At 44.5% G+C, this 26,245-nt stretch overlaps 1 long non-coding RNA gene across 1 annotated transcript; it reads left to right on the plus strand.

The window, feature by feature from the left end:
- Positions 1 to 12,003: 12,003 nt before the first annotated feature.
- LOC109310788 lies at positions 12,004 to 19,886 on the plus strand. The gene is made up of 3 exons (XR_002101316.1): positions 12,004 to 12,080; positions 13,561 to 13,679; positions 19,772 to 19,886. It is a non-coding gene; the product is annotated as an uncharacterized LOC109310788 (long non-coding RNA).
- Positions 19,887 to 26,245: the final 6,359 nt, after the last annotated feature.

Raw genomic sequence — 26,245 nt, forward strand, 5'->3', positions numbered from 1 at the left:
GGGACATTCAGCTCCCCTCTAGTGCAGCTGAAAAAAACCCCAGACCAAACTCCCTCTGCTCCTTTTGCCCACTTCCCTCCCCCGATTCTGAAAACAGTGACAAGCTGGCAGGCAGGCAGACAAAAGTTACAGAAGGCACTCTATTTGAAACATCTTCATCTGACCCATGATATTTTCACTTAATTGGTCATTTTTGAAGCAGTCTGCAGCCATGCACTTGTGTTTGGTCATGGCTATAAACCGCTTTCTGTGGCCAGATCAGATGAAAATGATCACTTCTGTCTGTGCTCATAAAGTTACAGTGCTTTACAGCTTTAAAGTCCTAGCAAAGATGGGGATATTTTGTGCATGCTGCTGTGCAAAGCAGGAAACTTTTAGCAACAGGAACTTAAGATTCAGAAGGTGAAACACAAAGTGCATATGTGGTAACATAAGCATTTTCTTTAATGTAGACTAACAAAGTGATAGTTTGCCTTGGAAAGGACTAAGCATTGTGATTTAGTTTACTGAAGAGTTCCCTACTAAGCTAAGATGGGGTTCTCCATACTTGCTAATTTTCCTGGACATCAGGATGTTTTGTTTCTGTGCTCTCTGTACGGCTTCTTTAAAGAACAGCCAGCTCTCCTGTACTCCGCTCCACATCAAAGCAAGTTAAAGTCTGCTTTTCTGAAGTCCAGGGTCCTTACTCTGTTGCTCTCCATCTTTCCTTTCCTCAGAATCCTGAACTCAGTCACCTTGTGGTCTCTGCTGCTCAAGATGCCATCAAGTAGTACATTCCCTGTTTGTGAGCAGCAGGTCAAGAAGAGTACAGCCCCTTGTGGCTGCTTCAGGACTTGTACCAGGGCCGCTTGTACCTGACACGCTCCAGAAACTTCCTGGGTTGCCTGCGCCTTGCCTCCCAGCAGATGTCAGTATGACTGAAGTCCCCCATGAGAACCAGGGCCTGTGATCAGGAGACTTCTGCTAGCTGTTTGAAGAAAGCTTCATCCACCACTTCTTCCTGGTTTGGTGGTCTGTACCAGGCCCCACCACGACATCACCCTTGTTGCTCTCTCCTCTGACTATAACCCAGAAACTTTCAACAGGCCTATCGTCAGTTTCATTCTAGAGCTTTGAGCAATCATATGGCTCTTTTATATAAAGTAAAACTCCTCCTCCTCTTCTTGCCTGCCTGTCCTTCCTGAACAGTTTATACCCATCCACGACAGTGCTCCAGTCATGCGAGCTATCCCACTAAGTCTCTATTATTATAGTTCCTTGATTGTGTGAGGACTTACAAACCTTCCTGCTTGTTTCCCAGGCTCCGTGTGTTCATGTACAGGCACCTAAGATAACTAGTTGATTGCCCTGATTTCTCAGGAAGAATAAGAATGCCTTCCCTGCTGCCTCCTCCTACTTGCTCTTCCTCCAGGTGACCCACTTCCCCACTTACCTCAGGGCTTTGGTTTTCATCCCTTGGCAAACCTAATTTAAAGCCCTCCTCACTAGGTTAGCAAGCCTGTTTGTGAAGACACTCTTCCCTCTCTTCATCAGGTGGATCCCATCTCTTCCTAGCAATCCTTCTTCTTAGAATAGCATCTCATGTTCCAAGAAGCTGAATCCCTACTGGTGACACCATCAGCTCAGCCATGCATTGATCTACAGGATGCACCCGCTCCTGCCAAGGCCCTTTCCCTTGACCAGAAGGATTGAAGAGAACACCACCTGAGCCTCTGCCCCTTCACCCTTGCACCCAGAGCCCTGTAGTCCCTTTTGATCTGCTTGGGGTCACTCCTAGTAGTATCATTGGTGCCCACATGGATGAGCAGCATGGGGTAACAGTCAGAAGACTGGGTGAGTCTTGGTAATCCCTCTGTGACATCTTGGATATGGGCTCTGGGCAAGCAGCAAACTTCCCGAGACAACAGGTCAGGTCAGCAGATGGATCCCTCCATCCCCTGCAGAAAGGAGTCCCCAACCACCACCACCCATCGCTTCTTGATGGCAGTGGTCTCAATCCTTCCCACCAATGGAATGTGCTCCTCACCCTCTGTTGCTAGGGCTTCATATCTATTCTCCAGATGATCTGCTACAAATGGAGATGAAGATTTCTGCTTGCTGCCAGAGGTCAAAAGTTTCTAGCTTCCACCTTCCTGAGAATCCATGTCCTCTCACTTCTCTAATGCTGCTTCTGGTATTCTTCCTTCACAGGCCTAGAGGTCTTCTCCAGCACTGAATCAATGAACTCCTCATGGTGAAGGATGCTTCAGAGCCTCATCACCGCCTCCTATACTTCTCTTGCCTGTTCCCTAAGGGACACCATCAGGAGGCACCACTCACACCACAGGCACTCCTGACCTGGCTGTCACTGGAAGGAACTTGCAAGCCACAGCACCCACAGTGCCAAACTAGGTCTGGGTGGAAGCCGTGGTGGTGAGCAGTCCTGCCTGGACAGAAACCACACAGATGCAAGCAGAGGCCGTTTCAGTGGCTCTGGCATTGTGACATCCTCCAGCCATTCCCCTGGGTCTCTTAATCTGCCTTCTCTTTCTTACTGCCCTTCTTCCAAGCACACCTTGCCTTGCAAACTCAGCTGGAAGCTGGCCTGTTTATTGCTCCTTAACCCCAAAAGGTTCCTTTTTCCCTGCTTCATCACACCAAGCTGAAAGGCTCTCCCTACAAGGGCGGAGGAGGGGGGCAAACTGACCTGCAAAGTGACCAGTGAACTGCCTCCGAACTGTTTGCTCTGTTTGTTGCTCTTGTTTGCTGGCTCGTTGGTTGCTCAGGGAGTCTCCTTTTATACCCACTGGGCCTGGACTGGCTCTGTCCCTTTGTTAGGGCTTCTGTCAGACCCAGGCAGTAATCAGCTAGGAACACTCCCCGCTTATCAAAGCACATGCCCAAAACACATACAGCCCACCAAACAAACACTCAGCAAGCCAAAGGCACAAGTAGCCCTGGATCACTTACCTTCCCTGGGCAGGAGATGGTGCCTGGTACCTGGCTTCTCTTCCCCATCCCCTTCCTCCTCTTGCTCCCAGCAAACTGCATGTAAACTGCTTGCTCTGGAGTACTATGTCCAGTTTTGGACCCCCACTTTAGACAGAATGTGTACAAGTTGGAGAGAGTCCAGCAGAGAGCAGCAAAAATGATGAGGGGGCTGGGGCACATGACTTATGAGGAGAGGCTGAGGGAACTGGGTTTATTTAGTCTGGAGAAGAGAAGACCAAGAGCCACCTTTAACGACCTGAAAGAGGCTTCCAAAGAGGATGGAGCTGGACTGTTCTCAGTGGTGGCAGACGACAGAATAAGGAGCAGCAGTCTCAAATTTCAGCAAGGGAGGTTTTGGTTGGATATTAGGAAAAACTTTTTCACTAGGAGGGTGATGAAGCACTGAAACAGGTTACTTAGAGCAGTGGTTATCTCCATCCTTTGAGGTTTTTAAGGCCTGGCTCAACAAAGCCCTGGCTGGAATAATCTAGGTGGGGATTGTTCTGATTTGAGCAAGGGGTTGGATTAGATGACCTCCTGAGATCTCTTTCAACTCTAATTTTATGCAATTCTATGATTCTATAAATGCATAGTCCATCCTTCAGCCAGCTTGGCAAAGAGAGTATCTGTGATTAACAGAGATTCAAGACATATTTCTGAGTTGGTGTATTGCTCAGGACTGTGCCTAAAGTCATTAGCTAGCACTTCATAGATGCGCTGATTAATATATCCCAATAATTTCCTTGGCAGTCTCTGACTTTTTTCTGTATTTATTATAGATTTTTCTTATTTGTATTTTATAATTGAGTACAGAATCAGGAACCAGGCCCTTTGCTCAGTTGTAGTTGCAACATTGATAGTAATTCCATTTGTGCAATAACCTTTCTGTTTAGTTTTCTCATCTGTAAAATGGGCACTGCAGTCCTTGCTGACTTAACTAGCGAGGTCTTTTCTAAAAGTTAGTAAGTAATGCAGGTTAAATAGTTCACAATTAAAATTAATGCATTAATTCTAACTATTTTATGGGTGATTTTGCTAAATGATTCAAGTTCTAATTTTTTTTTATCATGCCAAGGTCTGGTTAGCCAGACTTAAGCCAAATTAATCACTTTTGTTCTATAGATGAACTCATTTTTGCTCAGTTCTCTGCCCAGACAGGATCATCCTGGGTGGTGAGGTCAATGGAGTAACAGAGTTAGCTAACTATGTCACTGTTTCACCAACACATGCTGTCCAAGCATTGCAGAATCATAGCTAAATCCCCCAGCATGATGACAAGGGTACTACTATTGGAGAAGTTTCCAGTGTACTGAGAACAACAGCTAGAAAAAAAGAATGTTCCTCTCAAATGCTAATTCTCCTAACAAGGAAAACAATATTCAAACTCAGAATTCAAGAGAGACCTGAGCAGTTTCTAAACAGTCGATGTAGACAAACAGATGATTCTCACAGAAAGCAAATACTTTGTAAAAGACTCACTATCAGCATGAAACAGTTTCAGGACAGCGTAATGGATACTGAATCAAAAATCACTAAGTTCTTTATTGCTAAGGGGGAAAAGGTCCAAATATTGCTTGGCAAATTACTGTTTGCTAGGGGCACTATTACCAGTTGACACAATCATTGGTCAGCAAATTGGTCGCATTATCGGTTAGTAAATTTGAGAGTGCAGAATTATTTATTGGTAAATTAGAGATGGCAGAATTATTGGTTGGTAAGTAAAGAATTGCAGTGATTGGTTAGCAAATTAGAGATGCCTGTTTTTGTCTGTGGATAAATCAAGCTTGGTCAGATATTATTGGAGGCCAAATTAGAGATGGCCATGTTATTTATGGTTACACTGAAGAATGCTGAAATATTGCTTTCTGGGTAATAGACAAGCACACATTGTGAGGGTTTGGATTTTTTTCTGATTTAGATTCTTGTTTACAATTTACAGCAAAACAGTTTTTTCAGGTGCCAGTGTAGAAGTGAGTGTGTCTATACAATATATATTTCTTTATTTGCTGATTCCTAAGAGCATTGTATGCTAGTTGGATTTATGGAGGGTTATTGAGGTTAGACATCTGACTTGTCTGATAAAACATGAAATTGTTTGTGTGAATTGAATGTTAAAAGTAGACATTAGACTGACAGCATTGAAAACCAAAGCCCTCTATCTATCTGTTCAGTAACTCCCATACCCAAGCTGGAGTAGCATATGTGGGGTGAACTACTTCACATAGCACCACTAAAATGCTTATTCTTTACCAGAAGGAGCCATCTCTCTTGGGACAATGAAGTGAAGCTTCCCCCATTCAATTGTTAGTCTCTTAGCTGAGGGCACAGGCATACAACACATTTGCACTGATGTAACGTTTCTATTTTATAAACTGATATAAATTGTACCAAAAGTCAGAGCAGATAGCCAGCTGTTCCAGAGGAGCTGTTACAAACCTTCACCATTCAATGACAGGGGAGCAGGTAAGAGCCTTTTACCTATAGCAAATGTTATGTTCCAATACAATTCCACTGAGTTGACAAAGATGGTTTTCTTATCTGGCAAACCTTCCAAACAATACAGAGAGCAAAATGGCTCAATAAATCATTTCAGCTTTTAACAACACTTAAAAACAATAATTGAATACTTGTTAAGAAAAGTCTGTGAATGTTTAGATTGCTGCTGAATCCCACAATGGAGACACATTCTAATTAATCACCTTTACGTTTCCAAAGGGACGCTTCATAGCGCTTTCAACAGTGCCTGGAGTCAAGGGAGAATATATTTTAAAACTTTAAAGAAGTCTTAAATTTTGAAACATTAAAATTAGCTTTTATTATGAACTCCTAAAACAACAATGCCCCTACCTTTCCTGTCTAGTAATTCTGCCAAAAATGATGTGTTTATATGGAAACAGTAAAACATCTTTGATGGTTTTAAGGCAAAACTAGAGGATAATGTTGTAAATGTGAAGAAAAAAAGAGGATTTTTAATTCTGTGTAAGTAGCACCATAATCACAAGAAATGTTAATGTTATAAATGTTCTGGCTTTAGATAGCATGTGCTGGACATTTTTTAATATATTAATGAACCAAAAGTTAGAATTTGGAATACTCAGCATATTTAAGTAACATGATTGTTTATTGTTGATTCCAGCTTGAATTTCTCATCTAGAAAGTTTTAGTTCGATCCATTATAATTAACGAGTGATGATTCAACTTTTTTTGAGAAAACATATCACACATACAGGTCCCCAGAAATACTGCCTAGAAATTAAGTAATCTCATTGGTGTCAAGCATATTCTATCCACAGCTCTCAGCTTTAGGTAGGGTCAAGATCAGAAGGCATATAGATCTGAACTTCCACCTACCTTGGGATGTTTATATCATAGTTTTGGTTTAGCTTATTATGAAGACAGGAATCACCCAGGAAGTTTGGCTTGAGAGTCAGACTTCTTCCAAATTCAGAGTACTTGAATTCTGGGAAATTGTTTCATTTTTGTTGCTACTCATAGCTACTGTGAGACAGGAGGTATAAAGCAAAAAATAAAAGAAGAGAAAGTAAGCAAAAGTGCTAAAAAGGAAGGATGATTAAAGGAGACTCTGTATTCTCTCTCACCATGGCACAGCCAAGGAATTGTAAGGGAAGAAGGCTGCTGGATGAATTAATTATCCAAGACCAAAGCTTACCTGCCAGTTACCAAACCAGACTTTGGATTGAGGAAAAATCTAGACTGGACATAAGGAAAAACTTCTTTTTTGTAAGGGTAACTAGAATCTGGAGCGCACTCCCAGCAGAGGTGGTGCATCCTTTGAGGTGTTTAGAAGGAGGCTGGATAAGCACCTTGTTGAGCTCGTTTGAGCCCAATAACTTCCTGCCCATGGCAGAGGCTTGATGATCTTGCAGGTCCCTTCCAGTCCTTTGATTCTATGATTAAACCATCTCTGCTTTGGAGCCTGACTTCAATTCAGAGTAGTTCTGGTTTTACAAGAAGACATTGGTCACAATTTCAGCTTATAAAATCAAATTTAGAGAGAATCTGAATTCTTATGTCATTCATTTTAATCCCTGTCAAATTCAGGATACAGAGATTAGGATGAATTATTCTAACTTCAGCCTATCTCTGCTACCAACATTTTACAACAGACTTAATTATACTTCTTTAACCTCGGTTGGAAACTTGTGACTTTGTTGTCAAGTTTACCAACAAAATGTCTATCTGTGACTCTGTTAATACAGCTAAATGAATAGCATGAATGCTTGTGTTATGTGAAATTAAAGAACAAGTAACTGAAGAAGCAGTGTTGTCTAAAGGAAAATTTTAATTTGACTGTAAAATTCTAAATTTGCCCATTGTTGGTTATGTAATCAGCATAGCATAAACATTTTAAACTTGTAATATACTAGTCAAAATTCCAATTCCACTGTTAAGTTAGATATGTCATGCCATACTGTTTCTGACTCTGTGCTTTGTTGGCTACTTATACAAGCCACCCATTAAGGAATCAGAAACAATATGTTATTAATAAAGGTAACCAGCATGAATTTTAGCTCTCAATTCATGCATGTTTACAATGTATAATTTGCAAATGATATGCAGCACAAGGATTCTTTGCTGGAGTTGTTTCACAAATGATTTAAAAGAGCACACACCAACTGCAGATGCTTCCTCAGCCTGACGAAGAGTACTTTTACCTGAAAGCTTGCTAAGAAGAATTTTTCCAACTCTTTGAGTTGTTCCAATAAAATAGATCAGATTTACCCAAAGAACCTTGTCTGCCTTTAAAAAATGAATACATTTGACAATTTTTCCATTGATTGAAAAAAAGTATAAAAAAGCACACAATTCATTGACTGCATTATTTGTTAGGATTTATTTGCCTAAATCTGTTTATCAACTACATATACTCAGTCATACTTTTCGATGGTAAATTCCTCAGGCACTCATTTTGTTCTTACTAGTAGTAAAATGTTGTGTACATTTGCAGCACTATAGAGGTAATAAATAAATATGAGTCAACAAGGCAAAGACCAGAGTTTATTACTATATGCCAATAACAACCAAATAGTAGATGTAAATGCTTGAGATACCAAGATACTTTAAACAGCCTCATTTAAATGGCATGCCATGAAATGACTTTTTCTGACATGCATCTTACTATAATGAAATAATTTCTAAAAGTAAAATTAATTTACATAGATTTGAGTGCATTTTTGTATATTTAAAAACCTTTGAAAGATACAGGGCTCCCAAGATTGACCTGTGAAAGAAAGATTTTCTGCTGTTGGAAGAATGCATTCTTCCCAGAACTCAAGTACAGTAATTTTTTTTCTGTCTCTACTGTGAACAGTTTTTTTTCTTCTTCTTTTGGCCTTAGTAGTAAAAAGCTCACCCCACCCCTTCACGCTGGCCCAGATTTAGTAGGCTTTATCTTTAAGAATAAATTGAAGCTTTTGCTCCACTCACCTATTACTACCTTCCAGCAATTCCACAGTTCCCATGTCTAGCATAAGGTGACAATCATCAAAGTGGTCAGCAATCCAAAAAAAAGAAAAAAGGCCTACCATCATACAATACACAGGGAAGACAGGTATGAGATGATTGTGAAGAAACTAAATTATTCTAACAATTTTTTTTTTCACAGATATAAACAGTAGCATTTTTGGGCCAGCCACATGATCTAGAATCCATAAACCCAGGTTTCTCTGTGTTAGACGACCAAATTTGCAACTGGGTTTGCATGTATCCGTTTGTTCACATGTATGATTTTCTCACATTACATGTTAATTTGGAATTAAGTGTGTTAACGTGTCTCAGCGAATCTGGACTTTAGCTCTCTAGTCCCCCTGCCCATCAGCTTTTTTGCATGTTGTAATGCACCCATTTTGAAACAAGAAAGTGGGGATTAAGGACTTAGAATGCAGGAAATGGATAGTTCATTGGACTGGCAGTGGAAATAGTTAGCTTTTCAGCAGTAATTTGTCAGTTAATATCCAAATCAGTTTAGTAGTGATTCAAGTAGCTTGGGGCTGTTTAGCAGCTTATGAAAAGTGAGTTAGAGATCCTGGGACAAGTGTCCATATTACAAATATCATCAAAATGATAATTAAATATGCCATCAACTCAACAGTTAACACTTCGGTTCATAGACTTGCATGAGGATAAGGAATGAAGAGATTCATAGATCACTAACACAAGTTACATTTTTCATGTGGTTACTTCTGAAACCGCTGTACAGCTGTGATATAATTAGTACATGTAAACAGCTACAGAGTGCTTTAAAAATGGCTGATCATATGAAAAATAACCCTCATCAGATCAGGCATTAGATTAAGATGCTCTACTTTAGAAAGCCTTAGGGAACTTGTGTTCCCCCAAGGGTTAATTTTTCACATGGGACTGGGCTGTCCACAGAGGAGGAAGAGGGAAGGGAGCAGCATGAAGTTGCCAGCTGGGCTTTGCCTAGTCTGAGCTGGAGCAGGGGGGCGGGAAGTGGAATGGAGCCCCCTAGCCTCATGCCCCCCCCCAGCTACTCCTGCTGAGGTATTGTGGGGAGCTGGGCCAGGCCCATGAGGTGAGAGGGCTCTGTTCCACACACCCCAGCTCTGACCGCACTTCTTGAGAGAGCTGCAGTAGCAGCTGCTGGCTGCTTTACCAAGCCTGAGCTGGAAGGGTGTGTGAGTCAGAGCCCCATTGTCTCTCAGGCCTGGCCTGGCTTCTCCAATACCTCAGCTGGCAGCTTAATGCTGCTTCCTTCCCCCCTGTGTCCCCTGCTGACAGCCCCAGAGCTCAGGGGTGGGGCAGGGTGGGGCTGAGGAAGCTCCTGGAGCACCCCTTCCTGCTGGCCAGAACTGGTCCAGGTTGGTTTGGTTCCCCACTGCACCCCAACTCAACAGGTGAATGTCTGTTGTGTTGGACAGGCTCTAACTCATGGTGCTTTATGTAAAAGCACCATGAGTTAGAGCAAGGCCCTGAACATCTGTAGGGACCCATAGAAGTTAACTAATGTCTCATCCTTAGCAGAGCTTTTTCAGTGTAGGAATGGGGTTTGTCCTTAGTAATATTTGCTCAGTGCTGTGGAAGGAGTTCAGTGTCTATAGATAGACCTTTTTGTAAACATTATACATGTTTAAAAATATAAAATAAAATGCATATGTGCACTCAAGGACAGTTATATAAAAAACTTGCTGTTGTCTGTTCCTTTTAAAAAGTTTAAGGCTTTCATGGTTTCAGTGGGAATATGCTTTTGTGCATGCAGTCTTTTTTTTTTTTAATTAAATGAAATACTTTCATTTTGAAAGGTAATAAAATAAAAAGGCAAGTCTTTTGTAGACTACTGTTTTTATGATGCCCTAACCCTGAGTAAAAAGAAAGCCAGGCCAACTAGTTGTTCTTGTTTTTATTAAAGTTCCTATTGGCAGCTCACTGATGGGACACATTAATGTTAGTATTAACACAGAGGAAAAGGGCTTTAGAAGCCTAGAATGATTTACTCATCCTAGAGTCCATTTGGATCTGTTGGCAGCTTTACCTGTTATATTGTTATCCAATAGAAAAGATTTCTCAATGTGTTAGAGTTGGATAATGGTGTGTACAGTTGGGTGCTGCCGGGAGGTGGGGGGGACATGGCACAGAGAAGAAGCAGAGAGAGGGAGTAGTTTGGACACTCAGTTGGAGAATAATGATTTTACTGAAATTCCAGAGAAAACCTGTGATTTCTTGGAACTCATAAAAGAGGTATGACATCTCCTTCTAACAGTTTCTTGTGAGACCTTCCTTATCAAGAAGTCTTATACAATATGGCATGAGATGAGGCCTCCTTCTAGTGATGTGTCCCTGAAGTTTGATGGATGACATTTTCCGAGTTATTTTTGCCTGGGGAGAACAGCAGGAGTGATTGAAAAGGTTCCTCTTTGTGCTATGTGGTTCTGCCCCTAATAACATTTCTAGATTACCTCCACTGAGATCTTAGGTGATGACAATGAGCCACATATTTTTCGGAGAGCAAAGTTTTTCCACTTGGCAATTTTATCAGAATTGCAATCATCAGATAGTAATTGGTTTCTTCAGTTTCTTCACATTCATAAATATTTTCTGGAAAGTTGACTTCTTGTAATATGGACATCCTTCCTTGAGTAGATAGTCCCCTACCCATGACAGTTAATTATAGTTCCCTTCTTGTCTCCTCTATCTTTGAAATGATTATTAGCATCAGGCCTGCTTGGGCCTACATGGACTTGATGTTGACCCATAAAATATACTTTTGCATGTGTTCTTTCTTGTCATTGATTTTAACTGGGCTTGCCTAGACTCACGAGTAAAGCAAACTTGGTATATTTAGACAGAAGAAAAAAGAATGGGTTTGCTCCCCAGGTGGGTTTTTCCTGCTCCCTACAGCTTTAATTACTATTACATGATAAATTAGCTACTAATGTAAGAGGAAGATTTTCATACAGTAGTAGCTAGAAATTTTCAATGGTAGTCAGTGAACAATTATATCCTCCAATTTATACTATCTCCTCTAGTCTGTTCTTTGACTAAAGAAGCACCTATTATTAGCCAGGCAATAATCAAATGCTTAAAATAGGCATATAAAAGATTTGGAGAATAATGTACACTACCACTTAATAAGCATTTCACTCCCTCATGAGAATCACTGAAGTATAGAATCTCCAGCTATATCACTGTATTTTTAACTGGCAAAATTGCTGTTGAGACAGCTATATCTTCTCATTCCATTTTATTCATAAAACAGTCCTGTTTTATAAACATGGATCATATTTAATGTAATGTGATAAAAAGCAGGAACTATTTAGATAACTTGTGTTGGTTAGATGGCACAAATTAGACTTAAAGAATGGGAATTAAGACGACGACAAAAACGTGAACACATGAATATGTATGAAATCATAGACTACTTCTCCACCAACTCCATTTGCCCATAGATGTGCGATAATATGAGAGGATACTTTTCCAAGTCAGCTAGTTGTTTCTGAAATTAGGAAGGAAAAAATAAATGACTTTATCTGTGTATGTGCCCTTTGTACAGTTCGCAGGCTCTCATTTTACAATCAGAAAGCTTAGCAATCAGCAGTATATAGTAGTGAGCAGAAGCAGAAAAAAGAAAGGTAAGAGTTTGGGGCTGAATTTGTCCACTACTGAGTATGAATCACTCCCATAAAATGTCAATGGGAGTGACTTGCATTCTGTGGCAGAGGAAGAAGTTGCTGTGGTATTTGTAGCTTAAGAGGAGAAATTCAACCATTTTACTTATTTCCTTTTTGAAGCTGAGATGCATTTGGTTTATTTCATTTGCTCCCAGTGTAGCTTCTGAAAATGACCAGTACAGTGCAGCTAGTTTATGAGCCAAAGTGTAATCCCACTTAGTATGGATTATATCATTTTCAGATCCTACTAAAAGGAAATCCATTGTGCAGTGATTTTGGTGAAGGGTAAAAAAAGAAGACAAATGAAAAGAAAAGAAAACACAAGGAAGAAAGGAACTCCTAGTTTATATTCTTCTAGCCAAACTCCCCCAAACTTTGAATCCTCGGACTTACGCTTTATAAATCAGTATTTTTGTAGTCCTCCCATGTATACAATATTTAATCTTCTGACTCAAGGGCTATAAATAAATCAGCAGAATACATAATTTAACAATCAACGTAAAAACAAAGCTTCTGTCAAATAGGGCACTTGACTAATGAATATTCTTTATTTACTGCTGCTATGAACAAAGTCATATTAAAATCATAATGCTTGTGATAACTGAGAGCATTCTTGTAGCAAGGAACACTTCTTTCAAAAGAGCTATAGTCTTTCTTATTTTAAGGAATGAAAACAAAAAGGGAAATTTACTTTTGTTTAGCTAGCCTATGTTGCTGTAGACTGCATTTCACAGTGACTAAACAATGTTGCTGACTGCATTACAATTCCTGTTTTATTTCTTAACAGTCCTGTATTTTAAAATGTGTTTGATATTTGGAGAGCAAGAAATGCCAGTTGTGATAGAGTGGGCTTGTCTATCAAAGTATGAATTCTATTTAAAATACACAATGAGCAGAAGCCTGATCTTTCTCAAGGGAAGCTTATTATGCTGCATTCTAGACAGCTGCCCTGCCCAGGAAAGATGTTAATACTTTGTTGTAAGACTACCACTGGGAAGCCATCAAGAATGCAGTCTAGGGGCATTGGCTTTCATTGTCTCTCTGCTTCAGGCCTACCTCATGGAACAATGGTCTTTCTACATAGGGGTCCACAAGAAGGGGGCCAACATAACTAATGGGTCTGGAGCTTCTGAATTTCAGCAATTGGCACCGAGACAGGGGTCTTATTTAAGGGCAAGGTCTACTTAATTCAGGGGCTGACCATCAACACATTTAAGGACCTACAGGGGAGAGAGCGAGAGGGAGAGAGAGGGTAAAATGGATTCTGCCCATTCTGAAATGATGGTGAGCCTTGGGCACACAAGAAGGGGAGTGAGGGCTAGCTTGTGTCTCTGAGCTTTTATTATTTTAAAAATAGGTAATTCCCAAGTGCTTTCAGAGTAAAAGTGGTTACAGTTAAGAAATCCATTTGCTAAGTCTACGTCCCTTGCTTTTTTAACAGCACTGTCCCTGGAGGGATTAAGCCAAGAGTGCCTGTAGCTTTTGTGAAGGTTTGAGGAAGCATGTGTAAGGAACCAGGAATGCTTTCCGATATCTAAGACACATCAAGGTTGAGGGCAGGTAGGTGGCAGGATGCAGTGTCCTGACAAAAGATGTCAAAAAAGAAGTCTGAGCCTCAGTGGGCGTGTCTACACATGCATTTACTCCAGCCTAGGTACTCCATACCTACCCAACCTAAGGGTTTTGGGTAGGTATCTACATATGTGGGGATTAAGGAACAGATTTGCTCCTAGTTCCCTGCAACTCTGCAATGCACCTCTGCCACCACCGGGAGAGTCGTCCCCCTCCCCCACCAGTGCTAGCCCAGGGGCTGGCAGGGAACACTGCCTGCTGCTGAGGCAGGAACATGCCCCCCCCCCACACCCTGGCAGCAGGGAGCTCCTGGCCCTGGCTCCCTGACCAGGGCACAGACTTGGAAAGAGCTGCGGGGGAAGGGCAGGTCTCAGTCATCTGCCCCAATCTGCTGGTGGGTCATCTAGCTGCCTCACCAAGGGGCTAGGGCAGGGGGCTGGGACCTGCCCCACCCCTGTGGCCCTTTACAGGCCCTATGTCTTGATTACCCAATCGGGGCACAGGGCTGGGACCTGCCGCTGACTGGGACAGTTCCTGGTCAGTCCTGGGCTGCAAGGGGAAGTCTGCAAGTACAGCCCGGAGCTGGCTGGGGACTGCCCAAAACAGGACAGTCGCCAGCCACCTCCAGGCCATACATACTTTCCCATGCAGTCTGGGCCTGGCTGGGAACTGTACTGGTCAGGGGCAGGTGTCAGCCAGCTCAAGGCTGGACAGGGAATTGTCCCCATGCAGGGAGCTCTCAGGCCCTCCTCCACAATCACAACTGCGATTGCAGCTTGGGGGCTTGGGAGCTTGTTCCCCGCCCAGTTCCATGAGCACGGAGCTGGGCAGGGAACAAGCTCCCCAGCCCTGCCAGCAGGGAGCTCCCAGTGCTGGCTCTATGACCATGGTGCCACTGCTAGGAGATGCTTATCTCCCAGCCTTAGCCCTGTGACCACAGATAAACATCTCCCAGCAGCAGCCCTATGGTCATGGGTCTCCCAGCCCCCATTCCCCACCACAATCTTGAAGCAAGGGGCTTGGAGCTCTCTGCTGCTGGGGCAGGGGGATGTAGTTCCCACCCAGGCTCCTGTAGTGGAGCCTACCCCAGCAGCAGGCAGCTCCTGGGGGCAGGGAGCTGTCTCCCACCCTCTGGTGGATGGCTGATCAGGAGCAGATTTGGCTCCCGGTCAGGCACCTACACAAGCTCTACAGCACTATTACAAATGCTGAGTAAATTTGCTACTTATTAGGGAGATTTACTGTGAAGTAAGCATGGACACGTGTAGATGCATGTGCTTACTTCAGAGCAAACTGCTAATTTGCTGTCAAGAATCTCATGTAGATGAGCCCAGTGGGTATGCCATAGGCCCCAAGAACTATCAATAGTTGCAAGAGCACCCCAGTTGGCTTGGAAATACATAAACCCAGGAACTGGGTTCACTTGCAACAGATAGTATCTATAAAGAAGGCTCCTGTGACAGTTTGTAACATCAGTGATTATTATATTTCATGGGGGGCCTATGGTTAATCTTGTACTCTTGCACTGCTTATTACATTCCATGCATTTTAATGTTTAATAGTTTCTAGGGTTGGGAGGGACCTGGGCAGGAACGAGTGCTGGGATCATAATACTCCAGCCAGATATCTATCCAACCTCCTCTTGAAGACCTCCAAGGTAGGGGAGAGCACTGCCTCCCTTGGGAACCCATTCCAGAGCCTGGCAGCCCTAACTGTAAAGTAATGCCTCCTGATATCAAACCTGAACCTGCTCTCAATCAATCTGTGTCCATTCTTCCTTGTTAACCCAAGTGGTGCCTGAGGGAACAGAGCCTCACCTATTCTCCTCTTGTCCCCCCCTGGTGAGTTTATAGACAGCCACCAGATCCCCTCTCAGTCTTCTCTTGTGGAGGCTGAATAGATTTAGGCCCTTTAGTCTATCTTAATAGGGCCTGGCCTGCTGCCCCCTGACCATGTGAGTGGCCCTTCTCTGGACCCTCTTGAAGTGCATCCCTCTTGAAGTGCAGCACCCAGAACTGGACACAGTACTCCAACTGTGGCCTGACCAGTGCAGCGGCATAGAGGGGAAGGATCACCTCCCTGGACCTGCTTGTGATGCATCTGTAGATGCACGACAAGGTGCAGTTAGCCTTACTGACCGCTTCCTCGCATTGGTGGCTCATGTCCATCCTGGAATCAACAATGACTCCAAGATTCATTTCAGCCACTGTGTTGTTGAGAAGGGTGTTCCCCAGTCTATAGGTGTGTTGCTGGTTCCTTCTCCCTAGATGCAGCACCTTGCACTTGTCTGCATTGAATTCCATCCAGTTCTCATCTACCCACCTCTGTAACTTGTCTAGATCTAGCTCGATTCTGTCCCTCCCCTCCAGTGTGCCCACTTCTCTCCACATCTTTGTCTCATCAGCGAATTTGGACAGCATGCTTTCCACGCCCACCTCCAAGTCTCTGATAAAGATGTTGAGTAGATTTCATAGACGTTTGGGCTGGAAGGGACCCCAGAGGATCATCAAGTCCAGCCTCTGCCCCAGGGGCAGGAAGTCAGGAGGGACTGTAGGATCCCAGCAAGATAAGCATCCAAATGTGTCTTGAAGGTGTTCAGAATGGGTGCTTGAACCGCCTCCGGTGGCAGTCTATTCCAAAAGTTGGGGGCTCAGACAGTAAAGAAGTTCTTTCTTATGTCCAGCCTGAATTGGTCGCAGCGGAGTTTGTGACCATTCGATCTTGTCATCCCTTGGGGGGCTCTGGTGAACAGATGTTCCTCCAGATCCTGATGAGCACCCCTGATAAATTTATTAGGTGGCCACCAGATCACCCCTGAGCCTTCACTTTTCCAGGCTGAAGAGCCCCATGGCTCTCAGCCTCTCATCATAAGGTCTGTTTTCCTGACCTCTGTTCATGTGCGTGGCTCTCCTCTGCACCCTCTCAAGGTTCTCTACATCCTTTTTGAATTGTGGAGCCCAAAACTGGACACAGTACTCCAGCTGAGGCCTCATCAAGGCTGAGTACAACGGGAGAATGACGTCCCGGGATCTGCTTGAGAAGCATCTATGGATTCAAGCCAGTGTTTTGCTCACTTTACTAGCCGCAGCATTACGTTGAAGGCTCATGTTCATCTTGTGCTCAATTATGACCCCCAAGTCCCTTTCATCTGTAGTGCTAACCAGTGTAGCACTGCTGAGCGTCTAAGCATGCTGCAGGTTTTTCCTCCCAAGGTGGAGAACCTTGCATTTTTCAGTGTTGAACACCATCATGTTCTCATCTGCCCATTTCATGAGCCTGTCAAGGTCAGTCTGGATCACCCTCCTGTCCTCAGGTGTAGATGCTTTGCCCCAGAGTTCGGTGCCGTTGGCAAACTTGGCCAGTCCCTTTCAGACACCAATGTCCACATCATTGATGAAGATGTTAAATAGTATAGGCCCTAGGACAGAGCCTTGAGGAACCCCAGTGGTCACAGCGCACCAAGACTATTGGCTCCCATTGACCATCACCCTCTGGGTCCTACCACAGAGCCAATTCCCCAGCCAGCGGATTATGGTGAGGTTGAGGCCACAGTTAGCCAGTTTAGCCAAGAGGTGATCATGGGATACCAGATCAAAGGCTTTTTTAAAGTCCAGATATACAACGTCATTCTCTTCCCCCTTGTCCAAGTGATAAGTCACCTAGTCATAAAAGGAAATGAGATTGGCAAGACCTACCTGCAACAAACCCATGCTTTCAGCTAGTCTGTTAAGGATGGCCTCTTTGATAATCTTTTCCAAGAGCTTCCCCAGGATAGAGGGCAGGCTGATGGGCCTGTAGTTTGCCAGATTTACTTTCCTCCCTTTCTTGAAGATAGGCATGACATTGGCCCTCTTTCAATCATCGGGCACTTCACCAGAGTGCCAAGAGCTCTCAAAGATCCGTGCCAGGGGCTGAGCTATTACGCTCGCCAGCTCCTTGAGTACCCTTGGGTGTAACCCATTGGGGCTGGCTAACTTGAAGGTATCCAGTGTGTCAAGGTGTTCCTTCACGAGGTCAGCTTCAATGGAGGGCAAGGAATCTCCCTCACCTGGGCCTCCCTGACCCATAGTGGGCAGGGCCATCCCATGGGACTGGTGAAAAACTGACGCAAAGTACCCATTTAGCAAGTTTGCTTTTTCCTGGGTGTCAGTTGTTAGTTGCCCCATCTGGTTTAGCAGGGGTCCAATGTTGCCCTTGCTTTTCCTCTGGCTCCCCACATATCTAAAAAAGGACTTTTTATTTTCCTTGATATTTATCTAGCTGGAGTTCCATCACGGCCTTGGCTTTCCTGATTTGCTCTCTGCAGGTCCAGGCCAGAGCAGAGTATTCCTCCTTGGTGGCGACTGCAGTCCTCCATCCTTTGTAGGTCTTCCTTTTAAGATGTAGGAGTTCTGCCAGTTCCCTGGAGAGCCAAGGGGGGCTGCTGTGCACTTTTGCTCCCCATCTTCCAAGATGGGATGGACTTTGCTTGCATGTCCAGGATTGCTCCCTTCAGGAGCAACCACTTATCCTGAACTCCCCTTGCCATTGGGTTGTGGCCTTTTAGGGCCTCTCTGACAAGCCTCCTTAGCATGTCAAAATCAGCTTTCTTGAAGTCAAGGACTTCTGTATTACTCACTGACTTCCCAGCCTTATGGCAGATGGTGAAGGTGATCAGGTCATGGTCACTGTCACCCAGCTTCCCTTCGATCATTAGATCACTGATTAGGTCATTCCCAGTTGCCAGTACGAGGTCGAGCAGCGCTTTACTTCTTGTCAGCCCGTAGACTTTCAGCATCAGATAGAGGTCATCCACACATGAGAGAAAGCTTTGCGACCGCTCGGATTTGGCCGAGCGCTCCTCCCATGATATGTCTGGGTAGTTAGTCTCCCATGACAACCATACACTGGGATCATGCGGCCTCAGCCAATTCCCTGGTGAACTCCTGGTCAAGGTCTTGACTCTGGGTAGGGGGTCTGTAGTAGACCCCCACCATAGTGTCCCGTGTCTGTGTTCCCCATGGATTTTAACCCAAAGGGTCTCAAGTCATCCACCATGGGTGCCAATGTCAGCTTGTAGGGCTGCATAGCTTTCCTTGACATAGAGAGCGACGCCCCAGCCCCTTTTGTCCACTCAATCCCTCCTGTACAGGGTATAGCCCTCTATACCCATGGTCCAGTCATGGGTGGAGTCCTACCAGGTCTCCGTTATTTCAGTGACATCATAGTTATTTGCATTTAGCAGGAGAACAGGTTCCTCCTATTTATTCCCTAGGCTCCTGGCATTTGTGTATAGGCTCTTGGGGACCCTTGCCCTGCCTACATTTTGTTCCAGGGCTGGGGCTAGGGTGGGATCCCTTATGTGCCTTGGCCTGCTGGCTTTGCAAGGGCCGCTCTGTGAGCCAGCAGTGGCAGTAGTCCCCCCATCCCCTGGCGGGCTTAGTTTAAAGCCCAATGGAGCAGGTCAGCCAGTCTGGCTGAGAAGAGCCTCCTCCCCAACTGAGAGAGGTGGAGGCCTTCCCTTCCCAGCAGCTCGCTGCCTCTCTCTCCAAAGAGTGGACTGTGGTCATGGAAGCCAGTAGCAGAGGCCTGAGGACAGAGCACTGGAGATCTCCACAGCCCACATCCCTCCAGGTTGAAAACAACCCATCCCAGTCAGAGGCAGGTCCCAGCCCTGTGCCCTGATTGGGTGATCAAGACATAGGGCCTGGAAAGGGCCACAGGGGTGGGGCAGGTCCCAGCCCCCTGTCCCAGTTCCCTGGTGAGGCAGCTAGTTAAAATGTAGTTATTCCAAATTTATACTGGCATAGCTAAGGGTAGAAATAGGCCCAATAACTGTCATGTAGACCAGAATGTTGGTTACTGCAATTAAGTCTGGGTCTGCTGAATCCATCTTGCAGATGTGTTACATTAAGATCTTGAATACTTGCAGTCAATTGAAATTTCCTTGGCACTTTTTACAAGACCAGGAATATTTGCTAACAGTAGGCTCACCAAAATCTAGTTTGTGTAATTATCTTATACTTAACTAAAACTGGTTTTGTGTATACAGCTGGATAGTTATTCTTCACTTCTACTAAAAAAAAATTTCCATTGTGCAGTGATTTTGGTGAAGGATAACTGCTGCATTTGGAATGGTGAGTGAATCATACTTGGATCATTTGCAAATTGTTTTCAGAGTCTTCTACCTATTATGATTCAAGTGAGCCAAAGCTACAAAATGTAAAGCAAGATTTATATAAGAAAATGAACTACTCTGCTCTCAAAAGAAATATTTGTGCCTTGCCAGCCCTGTGGAGTTTCAGCAGAGTATGATTTTACACTGTGGTTGCCATCCATCCAACACCATTAAAGTGTAGTGGTTTAAAGAAATAAAAATGTTCACTGAAAGGATTTCTAGGCAAACAAGCAAGCTGCATCTGACTTACAGAAATAGATCCACAGATGATGTAAATCATTTTAGCTCCATTGAGATCTGGCTCTAATTTATCTGCCTTTTCCTCTTTTAATAACATGCTACTATAATTGGACATTTTGATGTTAGAACTACAGGCAATACTTGCCCCTTAAGTTTTATTGCATCTGCCTATCAGTTCAGACATGTACCCGCAACAATAAGAAGGGAAGAAAGGTGAAGGCTTTCAAACCAATCCAGATTTTTTTCCACCTAAATCTGGGATTTCTTAGGAAAATTTAAAATTCAAACTTCAAATCAGTTATAATAAACATGTACATAATTCAAGGTTTCCTAGCACTCTGTACCCAGTAGTAATCTATATTTGCTACATTTTACTTAATAAGGCACATGGTTAAAAAAATCTTGGTAGTTATGTTTCTAAACTGTAGCACAGAATGCAGTTGAATGAGACTTTAAGGATGCAAAACTGAGAGTTAAGGATGTAGATTTTATTCGTGGTTCCAACTGACTGGTTTGGGGCGGGGGGTGACTTTGGACGAGTTCTCATGGGAAACTGATATTTTTCATTTGTGCAAACACAAATGTGAAAATACATGCTCAGTAGCATGCATCATTTTCACATAGTGGAATCACAGCTGCATGTAAATTAGGTAGCTGCATGTGTTAATAGCCAGTTGGCAGTCTGATCCCAAGCCCAGAAAAATCAATGGAAAGATTGTTGCGTACTTTGGCCTGGCCAGCTTTACAAAGATGTTAGCAGTCCAGCTTGTCTTCTGTCAGCATAGCCTTGTATGCACCCACACTGAATTTTGAGTTCTACAGATGAACTCTAAACTCCTGCTGATGATGATGTACCAGCTGCCAGAGCAGTGTAAGTCCTCTCATATCATTCTTCTATAGGTGCAATGAATGCTTGATGGGTACTGCATTACCTGAATCAGTGTGGCACAATGTCCCACTGCCCCTGCAGCAGTCATGGCTCTGGTGAAATTATTGAACAATACTGCCCAGAGGATACTGTCACTGGCACCTAGCTCTTCTTCTCACTCCAACACAGAGACTAAAATTCCCAGCTGTTTTGGAAACACTTCTCTTCCTGCTAGCCCACTTATTAAGTGGGGAAGTCCAGTTCCAAGGGAAGCTGCTGCTAAGAAAACATCAAGCAAATTTGATGCTTGTCTGGTCTAGGAATGAAGGTTGGATTTCCACAGCCCATGGGAGGAAAAGAGCAGTGCAAGCCCAGCTGAGATTTTCCTGCAGGAATAAAGATGTTTATGTGAATATTTCAAAGCTGAGGGATGTTCAGGTGCAAAGAGGAAGGAATGTTGTTAAACTGCCCAAAAGGCAAAGGAGGACAGTGAAGAAGTTCTTCACCCAGAGTTGCCCAACTAATTGGAGACCCAGCCCACAAACTGTTAAGTGATAGTGGAGCCTCAGGAGCATCTGGATGAAGAGCACACAGAACTGCACATACAGATGATGGACTTATTAAGAAGGTGGCCATGGAGCATACATGGACCCTGAAGATCTTTGAGACCTCACTGACTTCAGCCAGAAGGAAAAGAAGGAAGCCCCCCACAGAGAAAGAGGTGTCAGGTTGGTAAAATTTATCATCTCCACTAATTTATGCCTTCTATTTTATCCCATTTAGAACAACTCAGACTTTACCCTCTTCCCACAAGTGGTGGAGACTGGGTTTGAAACACAGAGGGGCTCAGGGGTGCTGAGCCCTCCTATAAGCCCCCCATAAGAGATGAGCCCCCGGCCCACCCTATTCTTTCTAAGCAGCTCAAATGGTGGTGGCTCCTTCCAGCTGGCACCACCGCAGGCCCCGCCAAAAGTCAGAGTGCAATTTGAACCCTGGGTGGAGAGGTTGTCCCACCCCATACTTCACCTGCCTTTTCAAATGGTATCTGACTGCATAAGCAGGGAGCACAGCAATTCTTTCTTAAAGTAGCCAGCTTATTTTAAGAGCATGCAATGTCAGGACTAGGCAAAAACTAACATAGGAAAAAAAAACCCTTTAAGAGAAAGCATTCCAAAATAAACATGTTAGCAGTAGAATTCAATGCCATCAACGTAAAAAAGTTGGAAGAAAATAATTAATTAAATAAACATTACAAATAGAATTTTATACGTTCAAAACAGAAAAAGAAATCTATGCAAACTGCGTATTCAAATTAAATAGAGTAAAATACAAGAAGAATGCATGTAAGCAGTCCAGCAGCTAGGCATTCTAACAACATGATTTTGGCAGAAGTAGTATTGTAAAGTTACTGGATGCAGGCTTTCTAACCTGAAATGCAGTATTTGGTTTTCAGTTTCACAACACTGTATTTGGGTTTTCCAACCTCAAAGTCTGAGTCCATAACAAATTACTTGCAAGCTGTGCTTAAATTGAAGAAAAGAAGCAAAGACAGCATGTTGCTGCTGGCTCAGGGGCTTGGCTTAGACTGGCTTACAAACCTAGCCAATGACCACAACTCTTCTGCACTTGTGGAGCTTCTGGTTTATCTTGGCCCAGACATCCTTTTTGTCCTCTGGCACAATTTTACTAAAAATTTCTAGCAAACATTATCTGATGTTTGCCTGTGCATTTCTAGGAAGTACATCCTTCTTTCTTGTGCTGTGGGGAGGGACAGTTTTTTTATGACAACTTCCCATGCCACTCAGCAGTGACCTGTGGGGAAGGACAGTTTTTTTCTGAAAAGATCAGGAAACCACGAGCTGTGTTGAACAATTGACCTTTCTGGTGCACTGGTGAGCAATATATCTGCCAGGATCACCATTGCTGGTAATTAGTTTAAAGGTGTATTATCACTGCAGTCACCTAGGAGCTACCTCTCATGGCCAGAGGGTTTGAAAAGAATACACATATGTTTACTGTACTATGGCTGTCACACACCCCTGAAGCAAGCCATGAGTGAAACTCCATTCACTCATTTTGTACAGATTAATATGAGAACATTTTAGGGAGTTATGGCCTGCATCTTCTGAAATCTACTAGCTCTGGAATGGTTGCCTGTTTGTCAGTGACCTTGGCTGGCATATCCTTCAACACCTGCTGAAAGACTGACCATAGTAAGAAAGAAATAGAAATAGATTAGGAAGGATGAGTTCTTAAGAATTCCTCTAGACTTCTGAGTTCAGAGTCCCTGAGACCATGGAGTCCATGCAGGGGCAAAAACAGAAGCAATGAAAGGCCAAAGAGCAATAAAGTAGACTGAGAAATTAATTCAGACATTGCACCGTGCAGTAGTAGAAACGCTGGGCTCACTGAGATCAAGCCTCATCTGCCAAATGCAGATCTGTGTGCAGTGTTTTTCTCAGCTTCTGATCAGCCACAGTTTTGGGCAACAGGGCATGCTTAATGACCTTGCACACCTGAATGGCAAATGTTCCCACGATAGGTTTGCAAAAAATGTATTGTCTAACTGGTAGCAGTCCAGGGCTGCAATCTACGTCACCATGTGAAACTGGTTGCTGGTGGTTTTCATTCACTGTGCTCTGTACCCACTTTTACTTAGTATTCTCTTTTTCACTGATGCACAACTAGCTAGGTATTTTCAGATGTTCTGCAAATACAAAGGAATCAATTAGTCAGCCTGTCCTAGAAGAGAACTCTGCTGTTCAGTCTCTTTGTTTCTGACACCAGGATGACAGAACACTTCCTCTATATCCATTTCTATTTCTTCCTTACAATGGTCAGTCTTTCAGCAGGTGTGGAAGGGAAGATCCCCAAGGACATGCCTGTCCTTGGGGATCAGGAGCTGCCTGGGCCAGCTCGCAGGCCCAGAGCCTGGCAGCCACCTACCACAGGGGCTTGTATCCCGAAGCCACTGCTGCACCCCCTGCAAAGTGCCTGCACTGAGCAAGCACCGTGCAGGGGGTACAGCAGCTGCAGGCAAAAAAAGCCCCTGCTGCGGGCAGCTGCCAGGCTCTGGGCCCACCAGTGCCTCCAAACCAGCCCAGACAGCCGTGGGCATGTCCCACCCAACAGTCCAGCTGCCAAAGTGCCCGCCTGCAGCTGGAGCAGTGTCATCTCCACACCACTGCCCAGGCAGCTGCTGCCCTTTCACACTGGACTAGGCTGTCACAAAGCCAGAGTCAGCTGCCCCTGTGCCCTGGCCTGGCCCAGTTTGCTCCCAGCTCTCCACACCCAGGTGGAGGTTGGCCAGGCTGTCTGGGAGGCTCTGAAGCAGTGCTGCACAGAGCCTCCCCTCCCTGCCCTGTGGTAGGGGAGGAAGAGGAGGGGGAGAACCATGCCTGCCACAGTGGCCCCCTGACAGCCTGGCCCAGGCTGCAGGGGCAGGGCCCTTCCCAGCTGGAGGTGGGGCTCAGGCTGGGGCTATGGGAGCTGTGTGCCTGGATTGCTTCTGGCTCCCCATGCCCAGGCCAGGCCAGATTGTCATGGAGCCGCTGCAGCAGGCAGGGCTCTCCCCCTCCTCCCCTGCCATGCAACAGCGGGGGAAAAGGGGGCTCTGCACAGTGCTGCCTCAGTGGCTGGGCTGGACTGTCACAGGGGGCGCTCTCCCTCCTCCTACCCCACCACAGGGTGGGGGCGGGGCTCTCTACAGCACTGCCTTGGGGCTCAGGGCTGGAGGGGCAGAACGCGGTGCCCCGCTATGGGGCAGGGGGGGAAAAAACTGTGCTCCCAGTTTCCCACAGCTAGGCCACACCAGGCTGTCAGGGAGATGCTGTGGCAGGCAGGGCTCTTCTCCCCTGCAATGAGGCAGGGGCAAGGGCGTCTGGCTATGGCTCCGCTTTCACTGCTTGGTGCCAGTTGGGGGCCGGGGTGTGGCCAAGCTCTCTCCCCTCCTTCTGAAAAGCCTGGCAAGGACTACTTCCCCACCCCCCAAGGCAGACCCTAGCTGAGGTCCCTGCAGGCCAGGGTGCAGTTTTAAACCCTTCCCCAATCATACTCAGACCTGCCAGGGCCTGGCTTCCCACCCCTCAGCTCAGCTTCCCTTAGCCAGCGCAGAAGGGAAGGGAACGCTCACTCTAGCACCCCCAGCTTCTGAGCCACTGCAGGTGTGTGGCTGCATTTCTGGAATCACAAATGATTGTTTATTCACTTGCAAATTGGTTCAATCCTTTGCAGGTTAGACTACTCAGGCCTGGGCTTTTGGAATGTCTGTACTAAATTAAGTATGCAGTTGCACATGCCTATTTTTGCACATATAGCTGGGCATTTAATATTGACAAATCAGGCCTTAATCTCTACATGCTTTGATTTAATCATGGGCAAAATCAAGATGATAGCTTACTTACCTAAAAGGAACACTGAAAGTGGCTTGAGTTCCTTGAATAGGTGCTAATAAAAGGGCAGAGTGCTGTTCTGGGTTGTATCTTCTAAATTGTGGGGGGTCTAGTGCAGATAGACAGAACATTCAAAAACATACTATTTATTATTAATAGAAATTTATAAATACATAATGGAGTCAAATGGCCAATTCTACCCTGAATTCAGCTTTGTTTAGGTTTTGGAGGGTCTGACTCAGAAACAAACTTGTTCTTTTAATAACTCTTGCTATATTTAATGGTTCCCTGACAGTTTGTGGTTGCTTCTCATAGTATATTTTAATTTTAAAAATTATTTTAATTTCAGCTATCACTTCTTTCCCAGTGCTTTGTGGTAAGCATTCTTGTTTGTGGGGAGACCCTGAGTCTGCTGCTGTTATTCTAAATTGGGGCCCGGTCTCATAAAGTATTGTAGAGTTAAATGCATTAAAGATTATGAGGTGTTTAGTAGTGCTGTGCAAAATTTCACCAGCCATTTCATTTTGGAGGTGTTTTGGCTCGTTTTGGTGCCTGATACACCGAATCCAAAACAAAACAGAAGGCTCTGAAACATCTCCAGAATGAAACTATATGAAACATTTAGGAAAATTTCCTAAAATTTTGGAGTTTTGGGGCCAGGCTGCAGGGAAACAGAAACTAAGGAGGGGGAAGATGGGGAGAAGACCTGCCCTGATATTGACATGTGTAGCTGGCCAGTGTCTGTGATCTATCCCTGAGGTCCCTTCCAATCTCAGTGCTCTTACAAAGGGATGGCAGCCTGCTGTCATCCCACATGCAGATCCAGGGGCCTGTACTCTGCTATAGGAGTCTGGCACAGCCCTGCAGCCATCCTGGGGGGTGCAGGCTCTCAGATCTG

The sequence above is a fragment of the Crocodylus porosus genome, unplaced genomic scaffold, assembly GCF_001723895.1.
Source record: "Crocodylus porosus isolate Cpor-Errol unplaced genomic scaffold, CroPor_comp1, whole genome shotgun sequence".
NCBI classification, from domain to species: domain Eukaryota; kingdom Metazoa; phylum Chordata; order Crocodylia; family Crocodylidae; genus Crocodylus; species Crocodylus porosus.